This window comes from Pinus tabuliformis, chromosome 2_1 (genome assembly GCF_031772625.1).
Source record: "Pinus tabuliformis cultivar Carrire ecotype Pingquan chromosome 2_1, CPIR1, whole genome shotgun sequence".
In the NCBI taxonomy this organism is placed as follows: domain Eukaryota; kingdom Viridiplantae; phylum Streptophyta; class Pinopsida; order Pinales; family Pinaceae; genus Pinus; species Pinus tabuliformis.
In genome coordinates this window covers 244755727-244778481 of record NC_142299.1, presented here as the reverse complement: position 1 = coordinate 244778481, position 22755 = coordinate 244755727, and positions in this window count along the sequence as shown.

Sequence of the window (22755 nt, the reverse complement as noted above, 5' to 3'; positions counted from 1 at the left end):
TTCTCAAGCTGTCAGCTGTATAGACATTGAATATTATAATATGCAAGATCATCTATGCCACATAGATGCTTATACTTGGAGCGAAAAGGATCCATAGGGTCATTTTCCATGCATTCTTGAACACGAAGCTGCTTGAATAAGTTTTTTGAATACGTTGTTTCAATAAGTTTTTGAATGCGCTGTTTCAATAAGTTTTTTTGAATGCACTGCTTGAATAAGTTATTGAATGTGTTTTGGACGCTGTTTCAATAAGTTTTGGAATCTGTTTGAATATTTTAAGGAGGATAAGGTATGGTAACTGACAAATAACATCTCGCACCGTCTGTGGGAAGTCTTTGAGAGTGAACATTGCTGTGTATGGTAACAAAACTGTGTTTGGTAGTTCAAATAGTATTGCGCAATTTATATATATCATCCACAGCGTTTATATAAGCAGTTTTCAAAGCATTCAAAGTTATATCAGTCAAAGTATTTTATATATCAAAGCATTTGTAGTGTTGCATGATAAATTGATATATTGAAGTGATCCCTTGCACATTTTTTTCAAAACATAGTAGTATTACAGTGATGAAATGCTGATGCTTTTAGCAAATATTAGAAGGATTTGAAGGCTGTAACGTAAGGATTTTTTATCAGCAGAAGTAATTTTTACAGAATGCATTCAATCATCTCTATGGTCGGAATAGTTCTCACTGGCAAGGAGAACTATTCTGAATGGTCTCGGATGGTAAAACACACCCTCATCTACAATGAGTTGTGGAAAGGAGTGTGTGTCAGAGAAGAAGACAAAGACCCTGTGCAACCTACATCAGATAAAGAACTTGTCATTTGGGAAAACAAGAACAGCAAAGCCTATGCATTGATCGCAGCATCTGTAAATGAAGAAGTAAGTCGTCATATTTCATCCTATTCCACTGCCTTTGAAGCTTTACAAAAGCTGAAAGAACTCTATGATTCACATTCTGCACTTGAAGTTGTTCAGCTCATGATTAAACTCTTCACTCTTGAACTGAAAAATAATGATCCCCTTGCTCTTGCATCTGAAATAAAGTCTATAATGCATGATATTAAATCCACTAAGGTTGAGCTGGATATCTCTCTTATTACCTTTCTCAAAGCACTCTATCCTACGTACTCCAATTATCTTGAGTCTTTACAAGCAAATGGAAATCTTAAAGACATAACCTTTGAGTCTCTTGTGAAAAAGTTTGCTGAAAGAGAGAAAGCCTTTGGAAAGAAAACAGTCCTTGAATCTTCTGAAGAGACTGTTTGCCTTGCTCATAAAGAAAAGAATCCTGCTCAAGATTCTACAAGAGGAAGAGGTGGACGAAGAGGAAGAGGAAGATACTTAAGAGGCATGGGGGGCAGACATTCTCAAGTAGAAAAGGCAGATCTCCATTGCATTCACTACAAACGAAATGGATCACATGATGCTTCTACATGCAAGCTACCATGGGACAAAATTGAGCAGAGAAGAAATCAGCAGAAAGGTAAAACTGATGACACAGACAAAGGTAAAGCACATGAATCCGCTCACTATATTGAGGCACAATGTAACATTGGAGTAAATGAAGACTTGTTTAATGCTTCACTTGCTTCTTCGAAAAATGATTGGTTGCTTGATTCAGGAGCAGCCTGTCATATGACTCATAGGAAAGATTTTTTTGAATATTTCACTGAAAATGTTGATGGAGCAGTATACTTTGCAGATCAGTCAAAAATCAAGCCATGAGGGCTTGGCACAATCAGGCTTAAACTGCCTGGTCTTCCAGACTTTCTTCTGGATCATGTTCTATATCTCCCACAGCTCAAGAGAAACTTGTTGTCCTTGGTCCACATCCGCCAGCAAGGTCACTCCATTCATATGTTTGATGGAAAGCTTGAGGTAAGATAGGCATCTGACCACTCACTTGTCATGAGGGGAATAGAAGAAGAAAGACTTCTTAAACTGCAAGGAACCTCTGCTCATGCACAACATTTCTCATATATTTCTCATCATGAAGAAGGTACACTTTCATCAAGTTTATTATGGCATGCTAGATTTGGACATTTAAACTATGACAGTCTCCGCTTATTGAAGAAAAATGGTGTTGCTGGTTTGCCTACAATTCCTAGAAAACATAAGCAATGTGATGCTTGCATTCTAGGAAAGCATAGGAAACAGTCTTTTCATGATTCACATTCAAGAGCACATAGGAAGCTTGAACTCATTCATTCAGATTTTTGTGGTCCAATGCCTGTTCCTTCTGCAAATGGAAATAAATATATCATGACATTTATTGATGATTACACCAGAATGTGTTGGGTTTATTTATTGAAGAACAAATATGATGCTTTTCAAACATTCAAGAATTTTCATAAGTGGATTGAAAATGATGCACAATATCATATTGGGTCTATTCACACTGATAATGGAAAGGAATATACATCAAATGAATTTGAAAACTATCTTCGCCAACATGGGATCAAACATCAAACAACTGTACCTTATAATCCCCAACAGAATGGTGTAGCAGAAAGAATGAATAGAACAATCTTGAATATGGTACGATCCATGCTTTTCTTCAAAAATGTAAAGACAATGTTTTGGGGTGATGTTGTTCTATGTGATGCATATATAAAGAATAGATGTCCATCTAGTGCTATAAGAAACAAGACTACTTATGAATTGTGGTATGGACATGTTCCTTCGGTAAAACATCTCAGGATTTTTGGTTCCACCTGTTATGCTTTAATACCAAAGGTACATAGAAACAAACTTGATGCTAGAAGTCGTAAGTGTATCTTCCTAGGGTATTCAAACACCTCTAAAGCATACCGTCTCTATGATGAAGTAAATAAAAAGTTTGTTATATCTAGAGATGTCACTTTTCTTGAATCATCCAAATCTGACAGTGTTGTTGAGCGACAACTTGATCGCTTGGATAGATTCACAAAACTGAAATCATTTCAAGAGTTTGATAATCAGATTCCACATCTTGAAGGGGGGATTCCTATACTAGATCAACATGTGGAATCTTCTTCTTCTGAAGAACAATCTCCCCTGCATGACACTCCAACAACAGATGATGCTTTAAGTGATGTAATTGATAGAATTGGGAGACTTAATCTTGATTCAGTCCCAACTCAATCAACAGAGCAGCATGGACCATCTCAGAAAGGTCCCCCAAAGTGGCTGACAAAGACACTTGAAAGTGTTCATCCTGATGAAATTGGAGAAAGAGGAACTAGAAATACAAACCGACAAGATGGAGGTGATGTAGATAACTCTAATTCACCTGTTGATATGGATGTTACTTATGATTGTGAATTGAACTTGTCTATAGATTTTGAACCAACTTCCTTCAAAGAAGCTACTTCTCATGATGAATGGAAAGAATCGATGTAGAAGGAGTATGATGCCCTCATAAAGAATGGCACTTGGAAGCTGCTTGATCCTCCATTTGGAACCAAACCAATTGGCTGCAAGTGGGTCTACAAGAACAAGTACAAAGCTGATGGCTCACTTGACAAGCACAAAGCTAGGCTTGTGGAAAAAGGTTTTGCACAGAAGGAAGGGGTCGATTATGAGGAAATTTTTTCCCCCACAGCAAAATGGGCCACCATCCGGACACTCTTTGCACTAGCTGCTCAGAACGGTTGGAAAGTCCATCAAATGGATGTAAAAACTGCATTCTTGAATGGAGATCTAAAAGAGAATTTTTTTATGTCCCAACCTGAAGGATTTTCTGTGAAAGGACATGAACACAAAGTATTCAAACTTGTGAAGTCCTTGTATGGCCTCAAACAAGCACCACGAGCCTGGTATGAAAAACTAACTGAGCATCTTTTGAAACTCAACTTCAAACATTTTGATCTTGATGATGCAACTTTATTTGTCAAGAAAGTTGGAAAAATAGTTGTATATCTTGCGGTATATGTAGATGATCTTTTAATGACAGGGAACAATGAAAGCTATATTGCATCCATAAAGAAAGAATTAGGAAAAAGTTTTGAAATGACTGATTTGGGCTATGTTCATTACTATCTTGGCATTGAAGTAACCCAACATCCAAAATCCATATTTCTTTCTCAAAAGAAATACATTGGAGATTTGTTAAATAGATTTGGCATGACAGAGTGCAATCCTCTTTCTACTCCAATGGAACAAAACTTGAAGCTCACATCTATTGAAGGAAAGGAATTTGAGGATGCAACAAAGTATAGACAGCTTGTAGAAAGTCTCATCTACCTCACTACTACCAGACCAGACATTTCATCTGCTGTTGGAATCCTCTCCAGGTTGCAAAAGCCCTGTGAGGGACATTGGTCTACTGCAAAAAGAGTTCTAAGGTACTTGAATGGAACTCAAGACCTTGGAATCAAGTATACACAGGTGGACGACTTCAACTTGATTGGATACTCTGATTCAGACTTCGACGGAGACAAAGAAACTGGGGTATCTACTTCAGGATATGCTATGAGTCTTGGATCAGGAGCTATCTCCTGGAGATCACGCAAACAATCAGTACCAGCAGATTCCACAACAGAAGCAGAATACGTGGGAGCAGCTGAAGCAACGAAAGAAATTGTGTGGCTCAGGAAAATTCTTGAAGATTTACAGGTAAAACAAATACAATCAACTCCACTCATGATTGATAACACCTCTGTAATAAAGTTGGCCAAGAACCCAAAGTTCCATGATCATACTAAGCACATCAATACTAAATATCATCTGATCCGACATCATGTTGAGGCCAAAACAATCCATCTCCGTCATTGTTCCACAAACGAGCAAATTGCAGACATCTTCACCAAAGCGCTTCGAAGAAAAAAGCTTGAAAGATTCAGAACGATGCTTGGACTCACCAACATCCCTTCAGATTAAGGGGGGAATGTTGACACCTAATCCTCAACGGATGGGTGAACTGGAACGTGAACAGTCATCAAGAAGATGAACTGTTATGTCTCCTTCTTGTATATAATCAATAGTTCTCTAATGAAATTAGATATCAGTTTTTCTTCTGCTCATTCTGGAGTTACCCTGGCCTGACAACTGCTAATCCCACTAAGGCTGGTAGCTACCTTAGAAACAAACAAAGTAAAACTACTTTCATTTTCCTTTATGAAAGATAGATGAGAGAATAATAAAGGAGACCACTAAGGCTGGTAGCTACCTTAGAAACAAACAAAGTAAAACTACTTTCATTTTCCTTTATGAAAGATAGATGAGAGAATAATAAAGGAGACCAACCTCTATCTTGCGCTTGGTTCCTTTCTCGATTCCTCTCTCTTCTGATAGTCCTTTGCTACTTGCTTTCTTGTATACCCAGCTTCATAGAGTACCTGTAGAATCAAAGCAGCATAACATTATACGAGAACATGGATCTATTATCATAAACAATCTAGGATCAGATGTAAATTGACCATACAAATGCATAAAACATAAATCACACAAGAGTATGGAGGAAAACTTGAATAGATTTATTAATAATCAAGAAAGATCCAAGAGAGTTACAAGAAATCATTCTGACCCAGCATCATCCTCTCAGCAAGTGAGCCCTTCTTCACCTCATGAAAAGCTTAGATCACCCAACACTATGATGTTGCCTCAAGAAACCAACAACAATTCCTTACAAGATGCAAAATTCCAGCCTCTGGATCTCTGGGATGAGGGATCCATATATAGATGTCTGCAAGGGAGGTGAGTCAGCTTTTGAGATTTGATTAGTGTCTTCCCTCCCATAGTTCTTTCTTCCACTTGGAGATTGACGATCTCTTACTCATCCCTGGTCGAATTCAGAGAGGCAAGTGTCACAGGAGAAGTTTCTGGAAGATTCCATGCTTCTCCACCTCACGGATTGACACTGCCATTTGTCCCTTCTCGCCCATCGCACCCCATAGAAGGGATTTTTGAAATGCAATGCACCTACTGTGTGTATTTAGGTGAGATGCAATACACTTTACCTATGGAGCAGGTGAAATGGTCCAGTTTTGACCAGTTCTGAGCAGTTTTTCATGGAAAAATTATGGGAGAAGCTGTAATTAATTGACCTTGTTATTTTAGGGGTTGGAACAACACTTTTCGGGACTTAGGAGCCCTTAGTCTATGGACATTTATGCTTGGGGTTGCAGTTCCCAAAAATGTCTGTAACACCATCAATGTAGGGTATTTTAGTAGGCCTACTCCGACATTTTGAAGCGATTGAGAGCTTCAATGGATCATCGGAATGCTTCCCGTAACTTGTGAAATGTTGAGGAGAAAGGTTTGTTGGTCGACGATTGTAATTCCTCCCTGAAAAGGAAATGCAATCTTTCTGAAGTATGTCGACACAACAATGGCCATAGCATAAATCCAGGGCCTTCCCAGTAGGATGTTATAATCGAGGTTTCCATCGATAACTTCAACATCAATTTCTACTTTGATGCCCCCAATTTGACTTGCAAGTTACTTAAAATCCCGTACGGGGTGTATGTTCATCCATCAAATGCTTTTAATGTCATCAAAGATCACGACAAGGGTGGAGATCCTAAATTTTTCTACCAACTCATTGACATAATACATGTAGATGCCCCCTCATCAATAATTGTTCGATGAACATTTTTGTTGAGGGCTTTCACTTGAATAAGGAAAGCTACTTGAGCTGGTAACTGAGGGTCATATCCTTTGTGATTAAAGGACACAAGATTGGAATCCGTTGGGTCACTCCCACCTAATGCTGATAATAAAGCCTACTTTAGAGAGGGGAAATTTTGCAGTACCTCAAGTGTAGACATAGTGGATGGCGATTGGGCCAGATCCTCCATTATATTATAATGTTGTGCTGCTCGAGCACAAGAATTAAATTTTGATTTGTGTACTACTCCCTTTGGTGGCTTTATCATTAGTTTAGGAATGATGGGTGGCACAACCTCGGTCGAAGTCATTGTCGAACTACTAGGTTGATCATTAGCCTTGTTGTCCGATAGCTATGGATTCCTGTAATCTTTATCCTTTGTCGATATCAAAGCATCATTTTGCTGCTTTGAAACCGACAAAATTAGCACTTGGGATGGGGAAGCATTGTCACTAGAAACCAGATTTGTTCCTGGATTTGGAAACAAATCAGTCAATACTGCCAAGGTTTTTGAACTCTTAAAGAATTTTCTAAGCTCATCTTTATATGGACAGTCTCTTGTCCAGTGATCCTCATCACATATTAGACATGTACAATTTGGTTTCCTATCTCCAGCAGGGTTTGCAGAAGATTTTTCAGAGGATGACTCTTCCTGTTTCTTCTTTTTCCCTTTCTTTTTTTTCTTGCCTCCTGGTTTCTTGGTTTTTTTGCCTTTTTCAGGCGATACGGCATTTACTTCTGAGGCAAGAAGTTCTTCATTTTCATTTTGACCTGAAACTGTATGGACTTTCTTCGACTTAGCCTTTACGGTTTTCGTGCTAGTCATTCCTATCACACTGTCCCCGACATGAGAGTCTTTGTTTGATTTAGGAGATGGAGGAACGAAAATTTCCAGTCTAAGAGCATGAGGGATTTTATCGTAGAGCATGCCAGAATGAGTATAGATTAAGTCTAAATATTGCACATGAGAAATTACTTGCTCTTCAATTATGACTCCTCCCTTGGCCACATCTTCTGTAATAGAAGGTAACAACAATTTAATAAACCATTTAGCCAATAGCTGATCAGGAACATATGTTTTTACCATTCTATGACGATGTTGCCACTCATGAATATGATCGGATATGTGAGTGGTTGTCGTTTGTTTGAAATTGGTAAGAAGCTTTGTTCCCGTTTCGTACCTTATTGGTAACTGAAAATGGGTTAAAAAGGTTGTGGCTAGGGTACTGAAGTTATCAAACGAAACTCTAGGAAATTTGATATACCATTTTTCTGCCAGACCAATTAACGATCACTGAAAAAGGTGAAGCCTGGTCAAATCATCATTTAGAGTGTTAGATGAACACCACAGATGAAAGGTCATCACATGATTCGACGGGTCTTCACCCAGATTTCCATTAAATTTAGGAATATCAAATAGAATTTTATGAGGAATCGCTGGCCACCAAGGGGCATAAGCGATTGGTTCGTTTGTTAGCCGATTTAGATCTGGTAACTCTAAAGTTGCCACGAAGGGCAACTGTTGATCAAGTTTGGTGAAGCATGCCCAGGATAAGATGGGATTGCTTGAGCAGTGGGTCTTTGCATACCAGCATAGTGCATTTGATGCTGATAACTCTGATAGGGTTGATGGGCATAACCATTATGAAATGGTTGATGTTGTCCGTTTTGAATATACGGCTGCCCATTACTTGGAAATACTTGGTGCTCAGATCCTTGGTAAACTTGTTGGAATTGTGGTTGTTGATAGTGCACCATCCATGGTTGTGAGACCATGTGCTGTTGCCCAATACTAGCTGTTTGACTGAGATGAGGGGTAATGGTACCCGTTTGAGCCTGGGTCACTCCAATTAAGGAGCCACTAACCGATGATTGTGGTGGAGTCACAGGGACAAGGGGCTGTTGGATTGCGACCTGAGAGACTTGAGGTTGGCATACAACAGGTAACGCTTGTACTTGTGACACCATCACAATAGCTGGTGTAGTGGGAATATTTGACATAGGCATACTTTGTTGCATTGAGTATACAACTCTTGGTTGTTGAGACAGTATTGGTATCCAACCACTGGGTGTAATTCCAGAATAACCTGAATTCTGTTGGGAACTCTCCTATGTTTGACCTCCCGAAGGAGACAATGAAAGGGCATATTTCCCTCCATACGGTGGTAATCTGGTGCTTAAGGGAATTATTTTCCTTTGAGGACCAGACTGCCCAAATTGGCATTGCGAAGGATCAATTTGCTGAGACTCAACATAAGAGATTCTAGATATTATTCCGGATGAACAAACGGGAACAGACCATACCATCGAAATAGCCCCTGGATGGATCCCATCCAGTGTTTGAGAGCTAGTTGCGATAGATGGTACGCCGACGAACCTTGTCAGAGTAGTAGCAGGAAGTTCTACCGCTGTTGTGTTAGATGACACAGTCCTAGATGTCAATGGTTGTTCAGACATATCTAGTCTATCCAAAAGATTTCCTAGTGATTCTATAGGAACTTCCGATAATGGTAGACTAATTTATGATGAAGAAGGATATAGAGTGACCCCTACTCCAAATTTCGATGGAGTACTAGATGGTGGATCGTCCACAACATCTTCTATAGCAATCGAATTGGGTGGAAGAGGTAGGCCGTCGGGTCTGTAAAATATTTCCGGTGCCGAAGAAGGTATAGATTCTACAACGACTGATGTTTGGGGAACAACACCTTCCGAATTAGCTATGGATGGAGCCGGTTTAGGTATAGAAGTGTTTACCTTCACACTAGGATCAGTTCTACTGTCCTCTTGTGGCTGTGGAACTTCTTCTGTAGAAATAGGGATACCAGAAATGTTTGGAGTAACCGGAGTCTCTGAGGGTGTCGGAACACTTGTTCCAACCCAACCAGTGGACTTTGAGCCGGTTAAACGAGTTTTCTTTTTCTGAAATAGTTTTGATTCTGGGGACAAAGACGGTTGACTTGTAAGTCTCCGCGAACAACGAGGTTTCAGTTGATTTTCTTCCATGATTGCGGATTACTCGATCAACTAAAAATGAAGGGGGAAATGTTTCCGAATTAAATAAATTTTAGACGCTTTGACGCAACTTTTTTTTTCAATTTTTAAGAGTCGAGAAAAAGAAAAAGATGACTCTAGTCGCCTTCGATTTATAATGTGCCTGAAGTGAAAAGTGCTCAGATGGACCTCTTATTTTAAGGAGTCTGAGAAGGAATGAAAGAGACTACTCTGAAAATCTAGACAGAGGGATTACCAAACCAATCACAAAACTGCAGAATACTTTTTATAGTATGGCAGTCAATCTTCCCGAATGTTGTGCTTAGTGCATTGCGATCGATAGGGTGGCAGACACGGCTTCCTATGGATAAAGGATATAGCCTATTGTGGTCTTGTTATAGAAATTTTTGTGCCTTACTGCATGAAGCATGAAATGTCCATAATCTAAGGGATCCAAAGTCCCTAAACATGTTGCTCCTACCCCTAGAGGAACAAGGTCAGCAAACCACAGCACTGAATAAAAGTTCTCCACCTGAAAACAATCAAAAACAAGGCAATTTTGGATCATGTCAACTGCTCCACTGAGCATCTACGCTGAATGTCAACTGCTCCACTGTCTACCTGCGTTGAATGTCAACTGCAAAGAAGGCTACCTGCGTTTGGCGAGTTTGGACATGTGGCACAGTCATTCCTCAAGGTGTCAATGCCCAGGAAGCTTCCAAAATGACACTTGGATCAGGTAATTCGACTGGTGATGAGTAAGAGATTCTAGATCTCCAAGTGGAAGAAAGAACCTCCAAGTGGACTCAAGAACTGAAGAATAACTGAAGTGAGAGGGGACACTAGTCAGCTTCATCAACCTCAAGCTGACTCATCCTTTCTCCAAAACTCCTATATATAGATCTCTCTCATGAGGTCTAGGGAGGCTGGAATCTTGTGAATGTAAAGAATTGCTGTTGGTTTGATTTTAGAACTATTGGGTGATTTGCTTTGAAGGAGGTGAAGAGGAGATTTCTTTCTGCTGGGAAGGTGATGCTGGATTGGGCCTCTTATGGTTGTATCACTTCCTGAACTTTACTTCTTCCATTAATAAAGCATTTGAGGTTCTTCTATATGCATGTGTCTCAATGATGTATTGTTATACTTGTGTATTTGATTTATTCTAATCCTTGAATCAATTATGAATGTATGCTTCTTGTAGTTTCCCTCTCTTGCTATTTTGCAGGATCTTGGTGTAGCTGGGCCAGTGAAAGAGCAAGGAGCTAGGAGCAAGCAGCAAGGAGAGAAGATTGGATCAACCATTAGCGAAAGACATCGGTTAGTGGATCTCTTTCTCCCCTATTTTACTTTCATAAAGAAGAAATCTTAGATAGCTTTGCTTTGATTGTTGCTGAGGTACTATCACCCTTAGAGTGGGATAGGGTCATTCCGTATTGGATACTTTTCCCAACAAGAAATTGGCGACTCCGCTGGGGAACGTATCTTGTTGGTTGTTTGTGTTTTTGCTATTCATTTCCTAAACACAGGGAGTACCAAATCGAACTACATTTGGATCTTTCAAATGCAAAGTAGAGGGCAGCTACTCTAGCTCAGTTTCTGGGCATGTTTATGATTTGAAGAGCTGATCCACAAGGACTCTGAATAGCTCTTAGTGATATCTTTTCATCCTCTTTTTCATCCTTTAGTGTGTACTTGATTGATAGCTTTGATTTGGCCAAAAACTGTTGATTTTTGAGCAATCTGTGACCCAGAACCTAAGAAAAACGAAAGTTTCTCTCTTCATTGCAGGCTCTGTGAAGGCAGTCTGCATTTCATCGCAGGTCCCGAAGGGGCTACCTACGCTGAATGTCAAACTGACAATGTTCTACCTGCGCTGAACCAGTGTGGCCTTGTGCAACTGGGGTTCTCTGCTTTCTGTTGCCCTGTTTTCATCCCTGTTTTTGCAGCCTGTTATCAGTCAATGTACCTATCTGAAACCACCTTTCTTTGCCACTATTCCGCCTCGGTTGTATAAAGAAACTGTATTTGTTCTTTGTGTATTTCTTACATCATTTGCAGTTTCCCATAACGAAAGTGAACTAGTCTTGCTGTGGCCTCTTAGATCTAGACCTGTGATAAGTGTCGTTTTGATCTTAAGAGTTAGTTTGTTTGATGTTCATAGCTGATTGAGCTTTTGCTTTCGTCATATGGTTTGAATTTATGTATTTCTAGTGTTGAAACAAGTAAATCTTAAGGTGTCTTTTGATTTTGGACAAAAGCTTGTTTGCTTTCACTTGAAATTGAATTCAAAGTTATACAACAGCTTTCTTTTTGTAGTACATCAACATTAAGAAAGAGAGAAGAAATACCTGCATTATGCATGTGCATTTTGACAGTTTGCATGTTGATTTAGGAAAAAGTGCATTAGTGTGTGCTCTATGATCTGTGTGAAAAGATGATGTCTTCCTTTTCCCTCAGTAGTTAAGATTTTCATAAGTTGAAAAGATTGAAAAAGCTTGCTTCTCATCTTTAGACTGCATTTAGGAGTTGTACCATACATCTCGTGGTGATCCATAAAGGAAAACTGCTAAACAAGATCAACCTAAAATGAATTGAATTTACATAACAACGCTTTGAAACATAACGAAAACACATAGAGGTCTAAGCTAGAGACGTGTTCCGGCGTTGTTAAACGTGATATCTTAGCGTTGAGTGGTTGGGTGATTCCTCCACGGTGAAGCGATAAGTATCAATACGGAATTGTGCTCCCACGTACCGTCACGTATATATTGGGAGACCCCTATAGGAACAAAGCCTTTATCCATAGGAAGCCGTGTCGGCCGCCCTACTGATCGCAATGCAGTGAACATAGCATTCACGAAGATCGACCACCCATACCATAAAACGTATTCTGTGGTTTTGCGAAAAGTTTGGCACACCCTCTGCCTAGATCTCCAGAGTAGTTTCTTTTGGCCTTTTTCAAACTCTATAACTGAAAAAGTCCATCCGAGCATTTGTCACTTCGGGCTCGTTAAAACATCGAAGGAGACTAGAGTCATCTTTAGCTTTTTCTCGACTCTTAAAAAGTGAAAAAGCAAGTTGTGTCTAAAGCGTCGTTATAAAATTTATTTTAAACGGAACATAATCACCTCCTATTCCTGCGTTGATCTGTAGGTCGAGAACATGGAACACACCAACCAAGGAATTCCACATGATGGAAATCCTAGTCCTTTCTCCTCTTGGGGAGAAGTTGGTGCGCCCCACATGGCCACATTGTCGCTTCCAGGACTGACAATTGGCCTGCCAATTTCGCTATTCTCAACCAATGTAGTTCAGAACACCATGGTTCCTGAACAGTCGAGTCAACAGTTAGATCAGTCTAGAGCTGCCCACCAGCCTTCTACTTCCTATAACTCTTCCTCCAATCCTTCATCTTCACAAGATAGAGCCGGCAAAAGCCAAGCTCCCATGGAGAAGAAGGAGAAGAAGAAGAGAGAGAAGAAGAAGAAGGAGCCTAAGGCGACTGGGGGCAAGCAAAAGACATCTGACAAAAATCCACACACATCACAGACCGGGCCTAAATCGCCATGTGTCATATGTAGAGGAGACCACTTCCATAGAGATTGTCCCTGTATTCCTCGGATACTAAGGGACTGGTCCCCTCGTTTGCACAGTTCGGGAGCATCAACCTCTGATAGCCATGTTGAATGCTTACCATCAACCAGCGAAAGTGAAGGTTCAAGACAAAGAGGGGGAGCAAGATCCCCCTGCAGACTGTGTGAAGGCGATCATGCCATCCACCGTTGTCCCTTCTTAGACGAAGCGAAGATTGTTTTGGAAGATCGTCCGGTTTCACCGTTGAGACTTCCTCCTGGATACAAAAAACTTGTGCCAAGTCCTTCGTTGGTTGAGAATACAGCTGGCCCACTCAAGTGGTCAGCTGAAGCATCATTCATTGAAAATGAACTTACTGAATCCAGACCGGACGAAAGTCCAAAGGTCGAAACGGCAGTTGACCCGGTTCTCCCTTCAGAAGTTTCATCTTCAAATGACATCGTCACTGAAGATTCATCTTCAAATGACACCCTCACTGAAGAGAATAAGGATGACACCGTCCAGATTCTTTTCATCAACACAGACTCTGACGAGCGTCAGGGCAATGCGCCCATTCCTTTATCGCAGGAAGGAACATCGTCAGGGTCATATCCGGCCGTGTATTCGGTTCCACCACCAAGCAACATGGTTGTGTCCTTTGATTGGAACCAACTAGGCAGACCCTGGTTGCCAGCCAGTATACCATTCAGAATCATAGTCCAAATATACTGAATGGTAATGGCTGGCACTATCATTGATGAAGGGGCATCTGTGAGTATCCTTTCCTCTGTTTCTTGGAAAGCACTAGGTTCCCCGGCGCTTTTGCCTGAGATAAGAAATCTCTCAGGTTTCGATAAAGGAACCAGTCGACCATTAGGGATCCTCCCCAATGTGCCCATTACATTGAAAGGGAAGGTCGTTCAAATGAACGTGATGGTCGTTCAAGGAACCTTGGATTATAACCTACTCCTTGGACGAGACTATATATATTGCATGGGAGCAATAGTCTCCTCACTCTTTAGAGTAATGTGTTTTCCACATGAAGGAAGAATGGTCAAACTCGTAGACCAACTTTCATTTCCGGGATCACGCATCGCAAATAGTCACATACCAACCCTGAATGGTCTATTCAATCAAGAAATGTCTCCATCCCCAGTCCTTCTTCCCGATGAGTGCGAGTGATTCGGAACGGTGGGACTGGAACCCAGGGGCATGCATCCTGGTCTGCTTTAGGAAGAGAAAACCTTGGGTATAAGGTAGAATTTCCGCGAGAGAATATGACTAGTCCATACCCCGTCCGTGGATGGAAGAGGGGTTGTTCTAGAATAGGATTCTTTTGTCAAAGTTACGTGTTTGGCACCAGTCATTCACCCTTGTCTATTTCGGTAGGCATTGCCGAGGAAGTGTTTTGTTTGAAAGATTAACGAGACAATCCTTGGGTAACCAGAAAGAGGTAAGCCTCCCTTAATAACACAAATGTTTTGTCTTTGAGTAGTGTTCTTCTCTTGTCGCAAGTAGTTGTTCTCTTGCAATCTTGCAAAAATCTGTTAAACGTTGGGCTGACGAGAAGACAAGTATCGTATAGACCCGTTAAAAATAACGATAAGACAAGTATCGTTAACATTAGACTAGCAAGACGACAAGTAGCTGTGAACACCCAAAGAAAAGCAGTGGTGAGAAGGAGGAGGGGCAGCCTTGAAATTGTATTTTATACCTGGGGGCATGCAAACCTTTTGGAGTGCAAGCTAAGAGTGGTTATTTATCTATTTTTTGGGTTAGCCGTTTCCGAACTTGCATAAAGAAAGGATATGGAGTAAAGCTTAGTGAAGATGAAACTCCTTAAAAAATAAAGATCTCACAGGGGACATTTCTTATCTTATGACTGGTATATCGAGCAGTTTTAGCACATAGTTCATGCTCGTTAAAAAATAAACATAAGATTCGAGCAGTTTTAGCACATAGTTCATGCTCGTTAAAAAATAAACATAAGAATCGAGCAGTTTTAGCACATAGTTCATGCTCGTTAAAAAATAAACATAAGATTCGAGCAGTTTTAGCACATAGTTCATGCTCGTTAAAAAATAAACATAAGATCGAGCAGTTTTAGCACATAGTTCATGCTCGTTAAAAAATAAACATAAGATCGAGCGGTTTTAGCACATAGTTCATGCTCGTTAAAAAATAAACATAAGATCGAGCAGTTTTAGCACATAGTTCATGCTCGTTAAAAAATAAACATAAGATTCAGCAGTGTTTTGGCGCATTCAAGCTCGTTAAAAAATGAACCCATCCCGGTAAATAACCATTAAAAATGTAACCTGATCAACCATAAAAGCCTTGGTCGTGTTTGTGCATCCTCACCTCCACTTTTCATTTGGCTGATCGTTTACCTCCATATGATTGTTTACCCATTTTGAGGAACAGCTGTGAAGAGTGATTTCACCTAGCCATCCTTGTGACACTGCCGTGATTGGAAAATTCCAACCTGTACCTGGAATCAGTTGCTATCCCTGTTTATCACTCGTTCCTCAAAAGACGAGTCTTCTTTAAGCTCTTTTCAACTGACTCGTAAAATATGAAATGTTTGCCGAGTTTTGGCCTTCCAGCTCATTAAAATGACCGGAAGAGCTATCCCTCCTCTAGATTTTAATCTTTTTGGACCTGAGGGATTATTGCACAAAAAGGTCGAGCGCTTGTTTTATTCGGCTCGTTAAAGTTATCGAAAACTCATCCCTTTTGTATTGTTTTATACTTTTTCGGACTTAAGGGATTAGATGACGAAAAAGGAATTTTGGAGTTAACTTTATGTACCTTTTCAGACTCTCTAAAAATGAAAAGGACCGAGTTTTCCTTGTCGTTAGACTCGTTAAAATGATTAAATAGCGACAAACGTGTCTTTAGACGAGAACGAGTTTCCCTATCGCTAGGCTCGTTAAAACATAGCGATGGGCTTGCCCGAAGGGCAGGTTATAGAAAAAGAATATGTTATCCTCTTCAAGCTTGACAAAAATAAAGAGGTACTGGTCAGAAATGACTGGGGAAAAATTGGGAGAACCTCAAAGCTTTAATGGTAGCAAGTCGCTCTTGAACATGACACTTTTCCTCCGTACCACATCGGGTTGGGTTGTTTCATTCACCGGTCTCATTACCATGGTCTCACCAAACCATCCACATTTGGGGTAATGCTACCGATCCATCGCATCAGTGTCGTATTATGTTCAAGAGATGTTGTTCAGAAAGAGTCAACCGTGTCCCATCCACTACCATACATCATCTTTCATCCTTTCATGACCGCCACCCTGAATCATATTTCACAAATTGTTTTCACCTCCATTAAAATCATTAGCTCCGTTCCGTGTCACTGATGTGGGATTCATTAAGGCCCTCCTTGGACGGATCGCTTCTTGTCGACTTCAACTCATTATCCAAGAAGTTGATCTAGGAACAACCCCCTCAGTACTTTGAAACTTGCATGCCTCAATGGCAAGTTTCTCACTTCCGACGACAGGTATACGTCAATGACCATCGACCTGAAGATTTTGCGTGGTGTTCGACGCCAAGTCCTTTATTCACACCACGTGAATTGTACTGCAGTACCTTGAGGGTCATTATCATTATCAGTGATTCCTCTCGCGCTTGTTAACCGTTTACATTATTGACCGGTAATCAAGCGATGTCTTTCCATGTTCGACTCCAGCGCAATTCTCACATGGATCGACTTGTACTTAGAGTGAAGATCGAACGAGTTTGAAGACCCCGGATCTAGTTTCATCCATCCGGGCTGCGATATATTTTCAGGAAATATAAATACATTTGACATGTACATCATTGCAGTAGATGATCATCCTACTCAAAGGATGATAATTCAGCAGAGAATTATCAGTCTACCATCAGACGATCGTCTGTTCTATGTACCAAAATGAATTTATAAAGCTGAGCATGGGAATGCCCGCCTCAGCTAGATCATGAAAGCAGTATGAAAAATAATGTATTGTATTGTATCTTATTACAGGTCACCTCTCAGCGATTGAATGAACTTCGGATCCTCCTGATAAAGCATTTCACCCGATAAACGACCTCATACTTTAGGGGGCAACTGTTATAGACATTTTTGTGCCTTATTGCATGAAGCATGAAATGTCCATAATCTAAGGGATCCAAAGTCCCTAAACATGTTGTTCCTACCCCTAGAGGAACAAGGTCAGCAAACCATAGCACTGAATAAAAGTTCTCCACCTGAAAACACTCAAAAACAAGGCAATTCTGGATCATGTCAACTGCTCCACTGAGCATCTGCGCTGAATGTCAACTGCTCCACTGTCTACCTGCGTTGAATGTCGACTACAAAGAAGGCTACCGGCGCTGGGCGAGTTTGGACATGTGGCACAATCATTCCTCAAGGTGTCAATGCCCAGGAAGCTTCCAAAATGACACTTGGATCAGGGAATTCGATTGGTGATGAGTAAGAGGTTCTAGATCTCCAAGTGGAAGCAAGAACCTCCAAGTGGACTCAAGAACTGAAGAATAACTGAAGTGAGAGGGGACACTAGTCAGCTTCATCAACCTCAAGCTGACTCATCCTTTCTCCAAAACTCCTATATATAGATCTCTCTCATGAGGTCTAGGGAGGCTGGAATCTTGTGAATGTAAAGAATTGCTGTTGGTTTGAGTTTAGAACTATTGGGTGATTTTCTTTGAAGGAGGTGAAGAGGAGATTTCTTTCTGCTGGGAAGGTGATGCTGGATTGGGCCTCTTATGGTTGTATCACTTCCTGAACGTTACTTCTTCCATTAATAAAGCATTTGAGGTTCTTCTATATGCATGTGTCTCAATGATGTATTGTTATACTTGTGTATTTGATTTATTCTAATCCTTGAATCAATTATGAATGTATGCTTCTTGTAGTTTCCCTCTCTTGCTATTTTGCAGGATCTTGGTGTAGCTGGGCCAGTGAAAGAGCAAGGAGCTGGGAGCAAGCAGCAAGGAGAGAAGATTGGATCAACCATTAGCGAAAGAGATCGGTTAGTGGATCTCTTTCTCCCCTATTTTACTTTCATAAAGAAGAAATCTTAGATAGCTTTGCTTTGATTGTTGCTGAGGTACTATCACCCTTAGAGTGGGATAGGGTCATTCCGTATTGGATACTTTTCCCAACAACAGGTCTCCCAATATATACTCGGCGATACGTGGGAGCACAAGTCCATATTGGCACTTGTCATCTCAAAGAGGAGGAATCACCCAACCAACAGTGAAAGTGACAGTTACCAGGATTTACGACGCCAGAATACGTCTCTAGCATAGAATTCTAGATGTTGTGCGTTAGGTTCCAATGCGTTTTTAGGTTCATTAGATTTATTTTACAGTTGATATTTCTTAAGAAATTTTCCTTTCAGGTTCACCACGTGATGTAGATGTAAAATTCCTAAAATGCAATCTAAGATGATAAACAATTCTTTAATCTTCTTCTTCAATGAAAATCCTAGCTACTAAAGAAAGAGAGATGATATTCTTTCAACATAGAGCAGAGAGCACACACTAGATGCACTATCCTAAATCAAACCAACAAGCAGTCTAAATGCAAATGCACATGCATGTATTTTTTTTCAGCTTTATTAATGTGTGAATGACAAGAAGAATGCTAAGTACAAATTTGAATTATCTTTTCAAAGCAACAGTACTAACAAATTTCTCTTCAAAAATGAAAGGAAGATAATGACGACACTTTACTATTTTGAATTGAAAACTGCTTTCGACACTTGAAAAACTACTAATTCAAATCAAATACAAGAGTAACTGTATAATCGACCATCAAGAACAATAGAATTCTTTTCTTTGACTGAAAACGACACTTGCGACACTTTCAAATCAAAAGACGACAATTCGACTATGCTACTACTTTGTAAAAGAGAACTGAAAATGGCAGAAAATACATAAAAAAATTCACATTTCTTTGCACAATGGATGTGGAAAGATGGAAAGGAAGGGGGTTTTGACAGTGGTATACTAATCACAAATAGAAAAACTCCTGAATAGAGTTGAAGAGAGTGAAGAAAAACCAAAACCTAGAGGCAAAATTAGCCTTTTCTAATCATCGCACCTGTAACACAGGGAAATAGGGATGCATCCCACCTACTGCACACAAGAGGTGCGATGCATACTGGTTTCCTTGAAGAGAGGGTGCAATGGTACTAGGATGAGACTTTACTTGGCTCTTGGTCATAGTTTGCAGCTCAGTTCAGGGATCTAGGCCGAGCAAATGATGTACAATAAATAGAAATCACAGGGGCTGATCTAATGAGGTTACTAGAGCTGCCACTAGGGAAATTAGAAGGTTTGAAAATCAATTGTTCAGTTTATAAAAAAAACCTAGAGATAGACTGAAGCAGCATTGATCTACTTTGCACTTGCATAGAAAATTCAGTTCAAAGGCTAGCTGGCTTGACTTCAGGCTCCGTCTATAAGTTTATAAAACAAAAAAATATAGACAAACAAAGAATCTATTCGCTCCCTAGTGGAGTCACCATTTTGTTATTGGGAAATCTATTGTCCACTCGGAGCTGCTAGTCCCGCTAAGAATGGTAGCTATCTTAGAAACAAACATACTAAAACAACTTTCCTTTCCCTTTATGAGAAGTAGATAAGAGTGGAATGAAGGACAACAACCTCAGTCTTGCGCTTGGTTCCTTGCTCCATTCCTCTCCCTTTTAATAGATCCCTGCCGCTTCACCTTCATCTACCCAACTTCAAAGATCACCTGTGGAATCAAATCAGCATAATACTATTGAAGAATAGAGATCTACAATCATAAACAATATAGGACCAGATGTATATTGACCACACAATTGCATATATCATCAAACATACAAGAATGTGGAGGAAAACTTGAATAGCTTTATTAATATCAAGAATAAGAAAAGAGGATTAAAACCAATTGTTTTGACCCAGCATCATCCTCCAGCATGAAATCCCTTCTTTCACCTTATGAAAAGCTTAGATCACCCAACACTATGATATTCCAACAAGAAACCAACAACACTTCCTTACAAGATACAAAATTCCAGCCTCCTAACCTCTGGATCTCTCGGATGAGAGATCTATATATAGATATTTGCAGGGGTTTGAGTCAGCTCTGGGTTTTTTATTAGTGTCATTCCACTTATAGTTCTTGGCTCCACTTGTAGATTTCATTGATCTCTTACTCATACTTGGGCTAATTCTGAGAGGCAAGTGTCATATGAGAAGTTTCTAGAAGATTCCTTGATCATCCACTTAGCAAACTATCTCTGCCACTTGTCTATTCTCCTCCATCACACGCTATAGAAGGACTTTTCAATATGCATCGCACCTCCTGTGTGTACAAGGTGAGATGCATCACACCCTGGCCATGGAGCAAGTGAGATGATCGAGTTTTGACCAGTTCTGAGTAGCTTTTCATGGAGAATTTCTAGGAGATGATGTAATCAGCTGACGTTGTTCCTTTAGGGTGTGAAACAATACTTTTAGTGACTTAGAAGCCCTTGGCTTATGGACATATATGATTGGGGTTGCAGTGCCCAAAAATTTCTATAACACTCCCCATTCGCTCACAAGTATGTCTTGGTAGGACATTTTCATTTAACTGCAAGTCCAAGATGACTTGATCCATTTCATACTCTCCTATCTATGCGGTCAGTCTCATCTCCCGTCTCGTCCTTGTTTTATGCTTGCTAATATTTTGTATTATGCGCAGCTCACCTCGTGTGGTTCCAACACATCTATTGATGAGTTCTTGTAACCCTTTCATAGCCTTACTATCATGTAGTAACTTCATACAGGTTTCTAGGAAAGTTGTGAGCATAGAGGGGTCCATCTCCTGCTCAGGCTTATCCTTGCTTCTTGAGGTGGAGGCCTCAGTGAAGCTCTTCTTAGCTTCCATGAAGGTTTCACATGTGCACTCCAAATCAAACTATGCCTCCTTTGTCAGAGCTTTGCAGACCCATGCATTGTATTTTGGTTGTTTCCTTTTGTCATCTCTTGTCGCGATCCCACTTTTGAATACTATATTTACATTTGGATCTTCCTTGCATGGCTTAGACCTCATAAAATTTAGGTTCTGAGTTGGCAGAGGTGGTAGCACCCATTTGTCACGTATCCTAGCTATCATTGTAGGACAATCTTTTGTTTCATGATTAAACAACATACAATACTTGCATGATGGATGTGTTTTATTAGGGAAATTGCGGGCATAATGTCTTGGTCCACCGAAATTGTAGCAAATCAACTGTCCTCAACCTCTACAAGGTCCTCCTCTGCCTCGACGTCATCCGTGCCCATAAAATCCTGTCTACGCCATCCCTGCATTCTGGTCAAGGGGTCATGTTTCGGCCTGAAACCTATAGGTGGGAGTTCTATCCATCATCAATTCATAGCTCCTACAAGTATTCTCATCATGTCCTATTGACCTATAAAAGTTGCAAAACAGTTGTTGTGATGCTTGTACATACTTCTTTAGCAAGTGACAGTTATCCGTGGCATGTTTTCTGGCTAATCGACAGATAACGCACCATAATGCAGGCCCCACGCTAGGTCCTTCTTGAGCTTCTGGCCTTAAAGGCATCAATCCTCCTCCTGCAATATAGTTCGCAAAGACTGGACAATGGTCTTTGTCATGATCCTGACTCTTCCATTTTAAGCACCATACCTCCTCGTGTACCTCTTGCGAGACCATCCTATCCTACTTCAGACTTTGCATCTCAAGGCACAGATTATTTAGCTGTGCATGGATCTACTGAACTCATAGATTAGGATATTGCATTAGAGTCTCACGTAGTCTCATGAAAATCTAAAGGGCCTCTGCGTCAGTTGTTATCTTCTGTTGCAACAATGCACTCAAGTGTGGTAGTAATGAAGCCACAAACCACTCACGATGCTATCCATTGGTCAAATTCATGTTGGCTTTGCAGATTGTTCATTTCAGCCTTTGATCTAGTTCTGAAGGTGTCTCACCTGGTTGCATCACGATCTCTTTGAATCCCACAGTTGACTGCACCTCAAATTTAGGCCTACAAAATTACCTATTTAGTGTTGCCTGAATGTCTACTACTCTAGCATTCAGGTTATTGTTAGAGTACTTAAAATTCTAGGTTAGCACGTGAACTTAGAGAGTAGTAACCAGTGTTTCCTTCTTTATTTGATCATTTGTAACACCTTGAGATTCCCATACAACCCTCAAAATGAACCAGAATTGGTCTGGGTCCTCATTTCCAAAGCCTTTAAACAGAGGGAACTTTACTTTATTTGCCATACTGAACCACAATGGAGGTGGAGGTGGTATGGGTGAACTCAAAGGTGATGGTGGTGAAGTTGGAGGTGGTGTGGGTGGAGGTGGTATTTGCGGGAATCCTTATCTTATTAATTGAATAGTACTTCATAGAGAAACCTTTGATATTCCTTCTTCATCACTTTGTGGAGGTGAAATCAAAGGGCTATACTGTGGACCCCCTTTTCCTTCCTTCCTGCATGCTTTTCTACTTCGCGTAGTTCTGAACATCAAGGTAGATTCACGACCCATTTTTTGCACAATAGCATTTTAATCCAAGTATTCAAGGATTTC